We start from the raw sequence: 12,986 nt of genomic DNA, 5'->3' as shown, positions 1-12,986 counted from the left end.
CCCACCCCAACTAGGGTGAAGGGGGTCAAGGTTCTGGGATCCGATCTTCTAAGCTGCAGTGGGAGGGGTGCAGGTGTCTGTGGCGGGGGAGACGGGACTGTGAGGGGGAGGGTGGCCGTGGTGCTCCAGCACCCGCTTTTCTTCTCTCCCACCCAGACTTCTTTATCTGCTAAACTCCTACTCATCCTTGAAAGAAAGATTTGTTTAACTAACAGCTTTATTGAGATAGAATTTATATACCATGAAGCGTACCCATTTCAAACATGTCCAATTCACTACTTTTCAGTAAATCTACAGAATTGCGCAAGCGTCACCACAATCCAGTTTTAGAACCTTTGCATCACCCCAGAAAGCTCCCTTGTGCCCGTTTACTGTCATTCTCTGTTCCCGCCCCCGCCCCCAGGCAGCCGCCAATGGGCTTTCTGTCTGGAGATTTGCCTTTTCTTCCTGCCTCTTGTTTTATAGATTTGGCCTAAGGGCCTCTTCCTTGAGGCCTTCCTGGAGTTTTCCAGGGAGAGTTGATTGCTCCCCTAGGCTGATCAAGTGGCCGGGTGCTTGTTTCCCCGGCTGGATGGCCGGCTCTTTGGCACAGTGACTGCGTCCTTCTGGCCCCCAGCCCTCCCCTAGCACAGCACTGGGCGCCCGGGGTGCACCCAGGGCAAATTGTCCGTGCTTGGTGCAGTCGCTTCCCTCGTGTTTCTTTTGTCAGCTCCCGAGTTAGAATTCAGTAGAGGGTTAGAATTCTAAATACAGGGCAGGCAATTATGATGTGGGGCAAGAACGTGTGAGGCAGGCGGGGTCAAACCCATTTTTTAAATGAAAACATCCAGGATGCCCAGAGCAAAACAACTCGCCCAAAGCCATCCGCAGGAAGGAGAAGAACCAAGAATTAAGCCAGGTCGCTTTCTCTCCCACCCCTGTTTGGAAATCAGGGCATCCCTTCCTGTGGCTTTTCCTGGAGTCCCGTTCGGTTTTTCTTGTCATTGCCTCCAAGTCATGTAAACAGACTCCTTGTAGGGTATGAATTTGCCCTACGCGGCCCATCTTCATTTGCCCCATTACTTGGCTCACGGCTGGCCAGGTAGGAGTGACTCAAGCGCGTGTGTGTGCGTGTGTGTGTGCGTGTGTGCATGTGTGTGTGTGTGTGTGTGCGTGCAGAGAGGTCTCCTGGGAGATGGATAGAGAGAGGCCCCGGGAGTGCGGGAGGTGCACTTACCTGGCTTGTGCGTTTCAGAAGAACTTCTCTCCTTGTGTCATTTTTGCCCTTTCAAGAAAAGCGGAGGAGGAGACCCCATTTTACAGATTGCAAGCTGAGTCACGGAAGCTGTATACGCAGTGCATGCAGGTGGATCGGGGTCTGGGGTGTGGACCGCCAGGTCACAAATGCTCACTCTCTCTCCCACCGATGCACAGAACTTGCATGATAGACAGCAAGAGTGTCTCGTCTCTTTCTGAAGACTGGAGATGTTGGGGTCTGGCAGACCTGGGTTTGAGTCAGGCTCTGCTCTGTCCTTCATCAGCTGGGTGGCGCTTTGGAGCCCCAGTTTGCTCACGCGCACAAAGAGGTTCCATGGAACCGTACCACATGGAACGTGGATGTATTGGACCCCGTTGAGTCTTTGGCCAGTCACATGTCTGCGGCAGTGCCGGTGGCTGTTGCTATTTCAACATTCCTGGGTGGCTGGCGGTGCCTCCTCTGCTGCTCAGTATTTCTTTTCCAATTCAGGTTTATTAGGCGTCTTTGACCCAGACCGTAGTAGCAAAGCATTTGAGGTGAGAGCCTGTGAATGTGTGCCAAGTCTCCTGGAGGGGAGCTGGTGCGGCTCACGATTTGAAGTTTAGGGAGCTGCCCTTTCGGATGGCCCGCCTTCTCAGAAGCATCTCTGAGGGTCGCTGACCCGCTCGTGGGGACCCCGAGCGAGGGGGAGCTGCACAAAGAGATCTGCAGGATATTCCTGCCGATGAGGCCCCGAACTCTTGATCCCCCGCCTCCTTGAGTGTTGGAAGCGTTTATTGAGTTTGGATGCGAGCGTGCCGGTGGGCCAATGGGCTGCCCGGGGGCTCTCGGGGACGCTGGCGGAGTCATGATTCTGTGCGGCGGTGTGTGTGTGGATCACAGCCTTTGTTTTCTTCCCCTCCAGCAGCAAAATGCTCAAGTCTCTGCTTCCTTCCTGTGCATTTGACAGGCATCTCCAGACAACAGAATTGACGACAGCTCCCGACCCTGCCCCGTCACTCCCATACTCTCTTTGCTGTGCCGTCATCCATTTTTGGAGGGAAATGAGCACCGCTCAAAATCAGTCACCCGGGGTTAAAAAACAAATCACTTCCAACACGGTACAATTTTCTGTATTTACATGTGGTTCACATGTGGGGCTGGAGAGTCGCTCCTGCCGGTGTGAGCGTGGGATGCCTAGAAAAGGCTGCCCCAGCCGTGGGCCCGAGGCAGGGCTGTGGGTGGGCAGGACCGACGGCTCGCTCACGCTCTCTCTCAGCCCTCTCCAAGGCGTGGGGTGGCAGTGGCAGCAATAAGGCTTTATTAAAAATCCTCAGTCATGCAGTGCCAGCCGCATGCCGGGTGACGCAGCCTGGATGGTCTGGTTCAGCTTCCGAGGGCGGGAGACAAAATGGGGTGGCTGCTCTGGCTTCTTTGGGCGTCTCTCTTCTCAGTAAGTAAAGGGAGAAAGATGCTAAGGCTTGGCTGTCTCTCGGGCTGTGCTTTTGGCACCTGTGGTCCATTCTTATTCTGCAGGGAGCGTCTGTCCCTCTTCTGTCTCTCTCTCTCTCTCTCTCTCTCTCTCTCTCTCTCTGAAGATGGGATGAAGAACGGCCGTTTTTATGAGCGTACGTTCTTGGCGATACGCTGTTATTATCTGGCCTGAAAACAACATGGCCCGGCTGATTGTTTTGAGAGCGAGGCGGAAGGTGGCTTATGCATTTGGGAACTATTTTCACCATTGGTCGAGCCGGTGGGGGGAGGGGAAGATGTCGCCCAGGTAAGGGATTCCAGGTTCTCTCGGCCAGGGGCCCCCAAGCACTGGGAAGGTCTCACGGTGGCCCGGTGCTCCTTCCCGGTGCGCTTTGTCCCGGGGCCACTTGCTGGCTTCCCACGCCGTCCACGTGATTATCCTCATCATCGCCGCCATCACCATCATCACCATCCAGTCTCCACACTGCTTCCCAGCCTTTGAGCGATTGCTTCCCGCGTAGCCCATTTCCGTTGAGTTAGCTGTTCTTTGCTGGCAGGTTGGGGAGGGGTGCCCACTGTTAGGAGGGTAGTGAGGGGAGTTAGCACAAGATGATGATAGGCCTGGAGAACCCAGATGGGTGGGTGATGGGATGTTACTCTAAAAGAGGCCGCGTGAGACTCCCTGGTCTGGAGTGTCCTTGGAAAATCCCACCTGGGATGGTTACTTTTATGTGTCAGTTTGACTTGGCTAAGGGATGCCCAGATAGCTGGTAAAACATGACCTCTGGGTGTGTCTATGAGGGTGATTCTTGGAGAGATTAGCGTTTGAGTCAGTAGACTGAGTAAAAAAAGCCCCCCTCACCGATGTGTGCAGGCATCATTCAACCATCGAGGGCCCGAATAGGACAGAAAGGCGGAGGGAGGTGGGATTTACTTTGTTTGAGCTGGGAAGTCCTTGTCCTTGTCCTTGGACATCAATACCTCTTCCTGGTTCTGTTTTTCTGGAGAACCTTGACTGATACACCAGCCATTCTGCAGGCCCGGGAGAGAGTCCGTGGTACCTGTTCTGTTGAGCTCCCCTTCGCCCTTACAGGGAAGATAAATTGCCCTTCACTTACCGTCTTCACCGGTGCAGGTTGGAGCCCGACCTTGCTGGTTGGGCCCTGTGCGTGTCTGCCTCTCCCAGGGCAGCGGACCTCTTTGCATGCAGGACCTTGTGGATTTCTCTTCCTTGTCCTCCCCCTTCCTGGCACAGAGCCTGGAACACAACGGATGCCCAGGTGTGTGGCTGGACCACCACTCTCTTCCCTCCCCTGTTGGATGGTGGGGGGGAGTTGAAGTATTTAAACCTTAACACCTTTGCCGAAGGGCCTTGCTTTGCAGGCCTGGATGTGTGATCAGCAGGTCAGCACACTCATGCTGCTTTCTGTGCTCATCACTGATTGGCGAGTGTTTTACCCATTCATTAAAATTATGAGACAGCGGTATAGAAGCCATCAAGGCTTTCTGGGCTGGCGGAATGACCCCCATCTGATCATTGATGTCTGGCTTTACCTTGGCGGGAGTGGTTTTTCCTCTCCAGATCTGAGTTTCGTTATTTGTCAAGTGGGACTCAGGACCAGGTCACCTTTACAGTCTCTGTCTGCTCTACGATCCGACATAAAGCCCAGAGACAATTTTCCTAGGCCAACTGACTGCAAAAATTAAAAAAAGAACCTCTTAGAATACACAGGCATCTTAGCAAGGGCCGTCTTAACAGCCTGCACCAGAATTCAGAAGACGCTGGCGATGTTGAGGAAAAGATCTGTGGAGCACAGATTGGAAGGAAGGGGAAGGGTCAGAGGATACTGAAGTTGGGGAGGTGAACTCTTGTGTGTCCCATCCATCCATCCATCCGTCCATGCAGCACTTTCTTAGAACTTCCGGTTCCCGGAACGGCGCTCTACGTGAAGGAATGAGCTCGTAGTACAAAGGTAGTGAGTTCAGTGGAGCGCAGAAGGTTGGCCATTGGCGGTGGAGCTATGGTCTGAGGCTGTCCATCCCGTGTCTGATTGAGAAGCTGTTTGCTTATCCCTTCAGGAAGGACACGCCCAAGGAAAACCAGTACAGAGGAGGCGGGTGGCCCTCCTTTTTGTAATAGTTCTTTCTGGGAGGCCCGTACCATACCGCTGATTATCTAAGAGACTGGTGGCTGAACTTCTCCTTGAGACTGATCGTGAATTAGAGAGAAGTCAGAGTTAAGGGAGTATCATAGAAGACAAGTAATCGGGTTACTTTCGGACAAAAGTACCTGTGTGTGCAAACTCCTGAATTCATTGAGTTCATGAACTATTAAGAATTCTTGGAGATGAGCACATTTGTGGTCATAGGCCGGTAGGTTTTTGCTATGAAAATCAGAAGCAATTTAAACATTTCTCCTACATGTAAGACTGGGAGCAAGGTATAGAACTGTCTGGACGGTGTCATTCCAGTTGTGTTGCGGAGGGAAAAAAAGGTCTGAGAAAATAGACGAGAAGGGAATACACCAGGCTTTTAACAGCAGTCGAGTCTGATGGGATCACGAGTGGCTTTTCTTTCTTGCTTCTTCACATTCATCTACACTCTGACTTTTCGCCAGTGGGTGTGTATTATTCTTGCAGTTAGGGGGAAAAAAAGGTTTTGAAAGGAACACCAAGAGCACATTCCTCTGATAACCTTGTTTACCCTATTAATTTGCTTAGCAAACTTTCTTTTTATAGTCAGACTGGCTGGAACCCACAAGTTCCATACTTGGGATGATTTGGATTAATGGAAATTTAGCATAATACATCATTAGAGTTTGCTAATGCCATCTAAATTCAATACTAAGTAACTCTATTAACTGGAATATGAAGAAAAATGTTCTGAGTCTTCCTAGAAATCCACCATTTCAACATGGCGGAGGGTGGAGTCTGTGGCCTAGAATTCGTTTCTTCTTTTTCACTTGCTCGAATTTGGGCGTTCACTTTGTTTCTTGACTGAGAAGGAGCCTGTGTGGCTCCTGCTGGGTTTACCCGGGGTAGTTTGATGAGGTGGTTTGGTGTCTTTGTACCATTGCGCCTCGTCCCAGCTTCCATTGCTGTTTCTTTGCTTTTCTCGTCACGGGCGTTCAGCACAGTGGAACCTCTTCCAGAGATAATCTCCTTGCTGTTCGTGGGTCAGGCTGCTCAGTCCACTGCTTCAGTCCACGGCTGCTGTGGACTGGATAGCTTTTTCAGTTCCCCACCCCTGCCCTTCCCCCCATGACAGCCCAAGAGTAAACCTGCTGGTCTTTATCTCCGTCCAGTTGGAGGACTCGTGGGGGTGATCCTTCCCCACTCCCTGTGCTGCTCCTGCCTTGGACCTTGGGTTGACTTGGGTTGACGTTGGGTTGGTGTTGGGTTGACATTGGGTTGACTGTATTTACTGGCTGGGAAGCAGGACCCTCTCAGCCCTTGTTAGGGCCATGCCGACTTTCGGTGGCATCCTTCCAGAGCTTCTTAGGCTGTCGTTCCCATCATCTTTCAGAGGTTTAATCTGTCTGAGTCCAGGATATTGAGTCAGCAGTGGAAAGTTATGAAGTCGAGGCCAATCGTCAGAGAAATTGGCCAATATCAAGGATTAATTTCAGGGTGAATGAAGGAGAGACGTTGACGGCTGGGCTGTCTCTCCAGGCAAATAATGTTGCTGTCAGCTGTTGCCTTCGCTACAAGCTCGGGGTCCGCTCACAGTTTCTCGGGTTAGAAATTTTAAAAAATCACATCTTTATAGTCTGCTGTCCATATTTGTGATCTTGAGAAAGAAAACAATTGTCAGCAAAATTCCACACACATCTGGTAAACGATTTCAGGATCTTAACCATAAGGAAACCATATTTAAAAATTAGGATGGCTACGGTATTTGGAAATTATTATTTTTGAAAGCTGGGTCCTCAGTTTATTGAAGGATTCCACAAAGAGGCAGGAAGGAAGCCCTCCAGTCACTGGAAGCAGGTAGGTAACCATGGAGACTGGGCGTGTCCCTGGGGTTTCCTGGGTATCCCAGTTGTCCCGGAAAAGGATACATAAGCCTGACTTCTATTTCTGAAATTGTGCGTGTGAGTTAAATTTTTCTAAACAAAGGTCATACGCTTTATTGACTCGACACTCGTGACATTTCGGACATAATTTTGCCCTCCTTTCTGGCTGCCTGATTATTAATGCTGTGTACCCCTGCCTTTCCTGCCGGAAACACGAAACACTTCAATGCACCCCGGGAGCACCTACCCATAAACAGCTGGAACAAAATCTTCTAATAAAGCTAGGGGTCCTGTCTCTAGTGGGAACGATGATTGCTCTGTACGATTCGGCAGATTAGTCCGATGCTTATATTTTGCGTGCCAAGCTGGGCTCTGGGCCCTGGGCCCTGGGGGACGACAGGGAACAGGATGTGGGGGGGGCCCTGCCCTCGCCGAGCACATGTCATGGTTGTGACCCATAACATGACGGCGTGAAGCCAAGGGGGGGCCCTGGACCCCTCTGCTCCTGGCTCACTCGGGCAGCCCCAGAGCCAGAAAGAGCCTCCTACGGCATGAGCGGCCAGAGGCCCATGGTGGGCACCCCTGCCAGATGCTTCTTTGTGGTCACTTCACGGGTGAAGTGACAGGCACGTCCGCTCTTTGGCCTCCCTTCTGTAACGCACTGCAGCCTTGCCACCGGATGGCCCTTTTGGCACAAGCTTGTTAACTGGCAGGGACCGGTGTGGGCTTGTCACAGCCTGAAGAGGTTGCACGGGCGGGGAGCAGACTGGACGTCGGCGATGTTGAGGAAGTGGCCGACCCCAGCCTCCGTGTACGCGGTGATGTGACCGGCGAGCTTGGTCTCTTCAGCCGCAGAGGATGCTGTCATCTCAACAAGAAAACAGCCTCCGGGCCCCCGATGTCCCGGGCTTAGAGGCTTCCTGCCTCGTTGAGCTGCAGAGGGTGACCCCAGACTAGAGATGTCTCTTCTTGACGCTGGACCGACTTCTGTTCGAACACGTAGTGGACCGGCTGTTCTGTTTAAAAGGAGAAAAGACACCTGCGTGGCCCCTCTCTCACTCCCCTTCCTGCGCTGTAAACAGCACCCGCCGTGGCCGTCCCCATGCGGGTCCCTAGGGTCTGCTGGGAGCGCTGCCCTGGAGCATTTGTGTCTTCGTCCGAAATGGGAATTGTAAAACCCCCCTCCCAGGACTGTTGTGAGAAATAGCCACTGGGCCTCTTGTTTTTGTTTTTGTTTTATTTATTTTTGAGAGAGACAGAGAGAGAGAGCATAAACAGGGGAGAGGGGCAGAGACAGAGGGGGACAGAGGATCCGAAGCGGGCTCCATGCTGATAGCAGAGGGCCCGATGCGGGGCTCGAACCCACCAACCGCGAGATCATGACCTGAGCCGAAGTTGGACACTTAACCGACCGAGTCACCCAGACGCCCCAGCCGTTGGACCTCTTGTAAACTCCAAAGTGCTGCATTAGTGGAAGGACCACCACCACCACCATCACGGATGTTTTTATATTCACATCCTGCAGCCCCTGACACATGAGCGTCTAAACAGCAGGTTTCCTTGCTGGGTCTTTACGGCTCCCCCTGGGGAAACTCTTGGGTGTTGGGCCTTGGGTTATGGGGAAAGAGAACACTCCCCTCCACTCTCATTGTTTGCCATCCTTTGAGGAGAGGAACTCTCCCCCGCCCCAGCCTAGTGAGCACCCACACATCCTTCAAGAAGCAAGCGGGCCTCTTATGCTGGTCGATACCTTTTCCCTGCCTGTGCCCTCGGCACCTGTTCCCCGCCCTCATTGTTAGGGTGTCCTTTCGACGAAATGGCGTTAAAAAAAATAATAAGTCTTTCTTTCCGGCAGACAAGATCCTCTGGAGGGTGGAGACCGAACACGTTCCCATTCATCTTTCTAGTCCCTGTTGAGCTTTGCATTGGGCCTAGCCCTTGCCCTTGCAAGGATGGAGGTCCGGTGGACTTGGTGGCGAGTGGCCGAGGCAGCTCCAGGTGAGGGTCCCCACGTGAGGCCCCACACGTGGACCCCTTATCCTTACAGCCCCAGAAGTACACCACCTTCTCCGGGCTTGCCCCACACGTCACTTAGAATGAAGATGGGAAAAGCACAGCTAACTGACACTGTCCTAAATGGCACCTTATCTCAGGTCGTGAGAATTAGCCCCCACTCATTCATTCCTTCATTCGTTCGTTCACTCAACAGTTAGCCAGCGCCTACTCTATGCCCGGGATTCTAGGCACAAGAGATGTGTCAGTGGGGAAGAAGAGTCTCTTGGAGCTCCTCTTGGAAGTCACCCAGTGTTACTACCCCACACACCTTGAACTCATGCACAGAGCGTTCTAATCAGATCCATTTTTAAATGTGACGCGAGGAGAGTCCAACGGATGGACTTCAACGTGCAAAAGGTCCTCGTGTCTTCTCAGAGGGAAGAAAAGAAAAAAAAACAAAACGAAACAGGAAAGCTAAGCAAAACGTACTTCCAGAAAGTCAGTGAAGAAGTTTTCCAACCATGCAAATGCTAACTTGCTAGCTTTCTTCGTGCTGTTGTAAGGGTCCCCGTATTCAAAACGCACTCGCCCTGTTGTTCCGAAGGCTGAACCCAAGATGTGGAGTTATGTAAAAGCCAATTAAAATAAATTAAATGCAACTACTGTGTCATTGTGCTGTAAATTTTGAGAACTGGATCAATGGAGGTTGTGGAAATGCCAAAGTTGTTAAGACTTTGGTTGCCATGACAACCGTGCTCCGCGGTGAGTAGTCTGTTACCTGGGAATTCTTCCCGGCCAGGCTTTCGTGGCGACTGCATTTCTCTCTGGGCAAGGGGTGGGGTCCTCCGGAGCGAGGTCCCAGTCCCGCCAGGCCACCTGTTTCGTGACCTTGGGAAGAAAGCCGCTTCCCGTCTGCCTCGGTTTCCTCCCTTTGGGGACCGCCACTCCACGGCTGTGAGTGTGGCACAGCCACGCAGCACTTCTCGGAAATCACCGCAGTAATTTGGAGATTTCTGACGGGCCCGCGGGCTTTCAGGCTGCCTTTTGGGGAAACCAGGATGACAGGGCCGAGGGAAGGGGAAGGGACTGCCCCAGGTCCCGCTTTACCTGTCTTACTTGGCCTTAGGTGACAGTGCAGTTCTCTGTCCTCTTGGCTAATGGCCAGCTGGGACCTGCCTGCTTTGTTTCGGGGGAGGGGGTTGGGATTTAAGCCACCGGCTGCCAGGATCACATCTCCTCGGGGCTTTCAGTTCGCAGATGTGCTCTCCGGCCATCATTTCAGTAAGCTGGCTTAGTCCGGAGCCCCAGCCTCCGGGGCCACAATTATTTTACAGGCGGGGCATTTACAGACGTTGGGATTTGCCAGCGACTTGTCCGAGGTCTCAGGGCCCTAAGGCAGCCAGGCCAGGATCGCCGTGGGCTCCTGAGTGCGGGGCAGAGACGGAGCTGTGCCCCAGGGAGGCCCCGGAGCCCACGCTTCTGCCGAGGCCTTGCTCGGAGCTGGCCCCAGCACCCTCCTCCAGATTCCAGCTGACCAGGCCTCTCAGTTCCTAGCACTGGGCTCAGCGCCGCCGTGATGTCTCTTTTGGGGTGTCCCTGCCAAGAAGCCTCCTAGGCGATACGTGCTTTTAGGACGTTGAGATCCAGAGGCATACAGGAGGCCTCTGCTCTCTTAGCTGGGATGAGGGCCCGGGAAATACCTGCTATGTGCCACCTGGCTGACGCCCCATCCTGCCCCGCGCTCCTGCTTTGCTGGCTAAATTGGGGCTAATTAGTGCCTCTGCAGGGCTGCGGTGCCTGCCCTCATTCAATGAGACCGGGCCGACCTTTTTCCGCTTGACGGGGCGGTGGGTCACTGGAGGTTGGTTGCTGGGAAATGATACAGCAATTGGGGAGTTTTCAACTCAGTGGGAAATAGGTCGTGGCACCGACATTATTTAACCCTCCGCAGGGCAGCCTGACTGTTTAGCTGAACGTGAGGCCCTGGAGGATGCCAAGGGCCGTGAGATCGAGGGTTGAATGGGTGCCGTGGGCCGCCCCGTGTCCCCCCTCTGCAGTGGCCAGACTCCCTCCTGGTGTGACTGCCCCTTGGGTGCTCGCCGACTGCATTGGGCCGGGAGAGACCCAGGAGGCAGAAGTTTGCTCCAGAGGACAGGTGTGTTTCCAGCCTTGCCCCGGGGGAGTAAAGTTTTTAAAAGTATTTTTTTCGTAATGTTTATTTTTGAAAGGGGGGGGCAGGGAGAGGGAGACACGGAATCCAAAGCAGGCGCCAGCCTCTGACCTGTTGGCACAGAGCCTGATGTGGGGCTTGAACTCACGAACTGAACCTTGAGATCCTGACCCGAGCTGAAGTCAAGTGCTTAACAAACTGAGCCACCCAGTCGCCCCTAGAAGTATTTTTTTTTTATGATTATTTCTGAGAGAGAGAGAGAGACACAGAGAGAGAGAGAGAGAGACAGAGCATGAGTGGGGGAGAGGCGGAGAAAGAGAGGGAGACACAGAATCCGAAGCAGGCTCCAGGCTCCGAGCTGTCAGCACAGAGCCCGACGCGGGGCTCGAACCCACGAAGCACGAGACGGTGACCTGAGCGGAAGTTGGACGCTTAACCCATGGAGCCACCCTGGGGGGAATACCGTTTAATTAACTCAGCCATATTTTCTTGGAGTTGCGTCTCCAAGGTCAGAGGGGTCTCTCCCAGCCTCATGGGGCCGCTGGCCGTGGGGCCACGAGCCCGTCACCGGGAAGGTGGGAGGTCCCTTTAGTGCGTGTTGAAGGAGGCTGGCGTGTCATCTTTCTCATCCTTAGGCTCTTAAAGCAGACGGTGGGGACCCTGTGGCTGGTCCTGTTTTGCAGACTGTGACCTTTGAAACTCTTTCCCTTGACCTCCAAAGCCTTGACCAGCGACCCGCCAGTGCTGGCCGGACACCTGGGCCGGGAATTAGCAGCTTCGGGGTGCACTGGCCTGTCACCCTTTGCAGCCCCCCTCCCCCCGCCCCGAGCCTGTGTCCCCACCCGGGAGTTAGGCGAGGCCACCGGCCCTGCCAGCTTTCTGGGTTAGGCTGTGACTCAAAGGGAGAGTGTGATGTTGCCTTGCAGCCCGCGGTGCCCCGTGTGAAGGGATTCTCTTTCCTTCTCAGCGGCCACGCTGATAAATAGGAGACACGGCGTTTCTCCCTTTGGGGACAATTGGGGCAGTGTCACTTGGGACACATTCTGTCCCTTAGAGAACGCTCGCCCCCCCCTCCCCCTCCCGTGCCCTTTGACGTCGGCCGGTGCCTGCTGCCGGGGGCTCGCCGCTCTCAGCCCGGGCCGCTGGCCACCGCGTCCACCCCCGTGCCCACCCTGTGTCCAGCCGGCCTGGACAGTTGCCATCCCACAAACACATCGGCGTGCCCTTCTGGCCTCCGGCTCTTTGTCTTTGCCGTGTCCCTCCCTCGCCCAGCTAGAGCGAGCCTTTGGTCCCGCTGGCCGCAGCACATGGGGCTGAGCCCTACTTTGGCCCGTGGACCCCGTATCGTAGAGGGACGTCGTGCCAGGGCCTCTCCGCGGCAGCGTCCCCAAGGAGACGCGCTGCCGGGGCACGGATGGGACTCGTTCCCCCTGCGGCCCCGGCGCCCCGTCCAGCAGGTAGAAGGGCTCTCCTGTCACCCGAGTCTACCTGGAACCCAGCCTCGCCTTCCCATTACTCCTGTGATTTGCAACCACGGCTCAGGGTTGGAGGGATACTGGCCACTGCTCTAGGTTAGGTCAGGCTTTTAAAGACGTGCATCTCGTTGGTTCTGTAAGCCCAGGATATACAAAGCAGCTGTACCTATCATGGGCCTGCTCCGGGAGAGACCACGCTGGTTGCCTCGCGATGGCTGGTGGTGGGGTTAGACCCTGGCTCTGTTTCTCGGCCCTGTGAGCCCCACACAAATCCCTTAACTGCTCGGAGCCTCCCGTTTCCTCACGTGGAAATTGTACCGTCGTGAGGATCCTGTGAGCTAGGTGACGTGCCAGCGTGGCATTCGTTTTTAGCTTATCAACATCAGGGCTCCATGGGTTTCTCTTTTCTTTTTTTTTTTTTTTCTGAAGTGCTTTGAAGACCGAACAGGAACGAGTTTGCTCATCATCGGTGGGTGGAGGCACTCTCACCTTCAGCCAGGGCCTAATTTTGGCCAAGAGCCTCGTCTCGTTCTGCCTAGAGAATGGTGCTATTCAGAGCCAAAGGATACGGGACTTAATTCTCTGGGTAGCATTCTCTCTCTGCAGGTGGTGTGAACACTAATGACTTACTATATATGTATT

At 53.9% G+C, this 12,986-nt stretch overlaps 1 protein-coding gene across 1 annotated transcript in view; it reads left to right on the top strand.

The window, feature by feature from the left end:
* Positions 1-652: 652 nt before the first annotated feature.
* Positions 653-12,986, top strand: part of HPCAL1 (hippocalcin like 1) — a 97,896-nt gene continuing 85,562 nt past the window's right edge. The window contains exon 1 of the mRNA XM_042982511.1: positions 653-898. The gene's annotated coding sequence lies outside the window, so the exon portion shown is untranslated. The remainder of the gene's footprint in view (positions 899-12,986) is intronic.

This window comes from Panthera tigris, chromosome A3 (assembly GCF_018350195.1).
Source record: "Panthera tigris isolate Pti1 chromosome A3, P.tigris_Pti1_mat1.1, whole genome shotgun sequence".
NCBI classification, from domain to species: domain Eukaryota; kingdom Metazoa; phylum Chordata; class Mammalia; order Carnivora; family Felidae; genus Panthera; species Panthera tigris.
The sequence above is the reverse complement of the archived record's forward strand: the minus strand, read 5'-3'. Positions and strand labels throughout refer to the sequence as shown.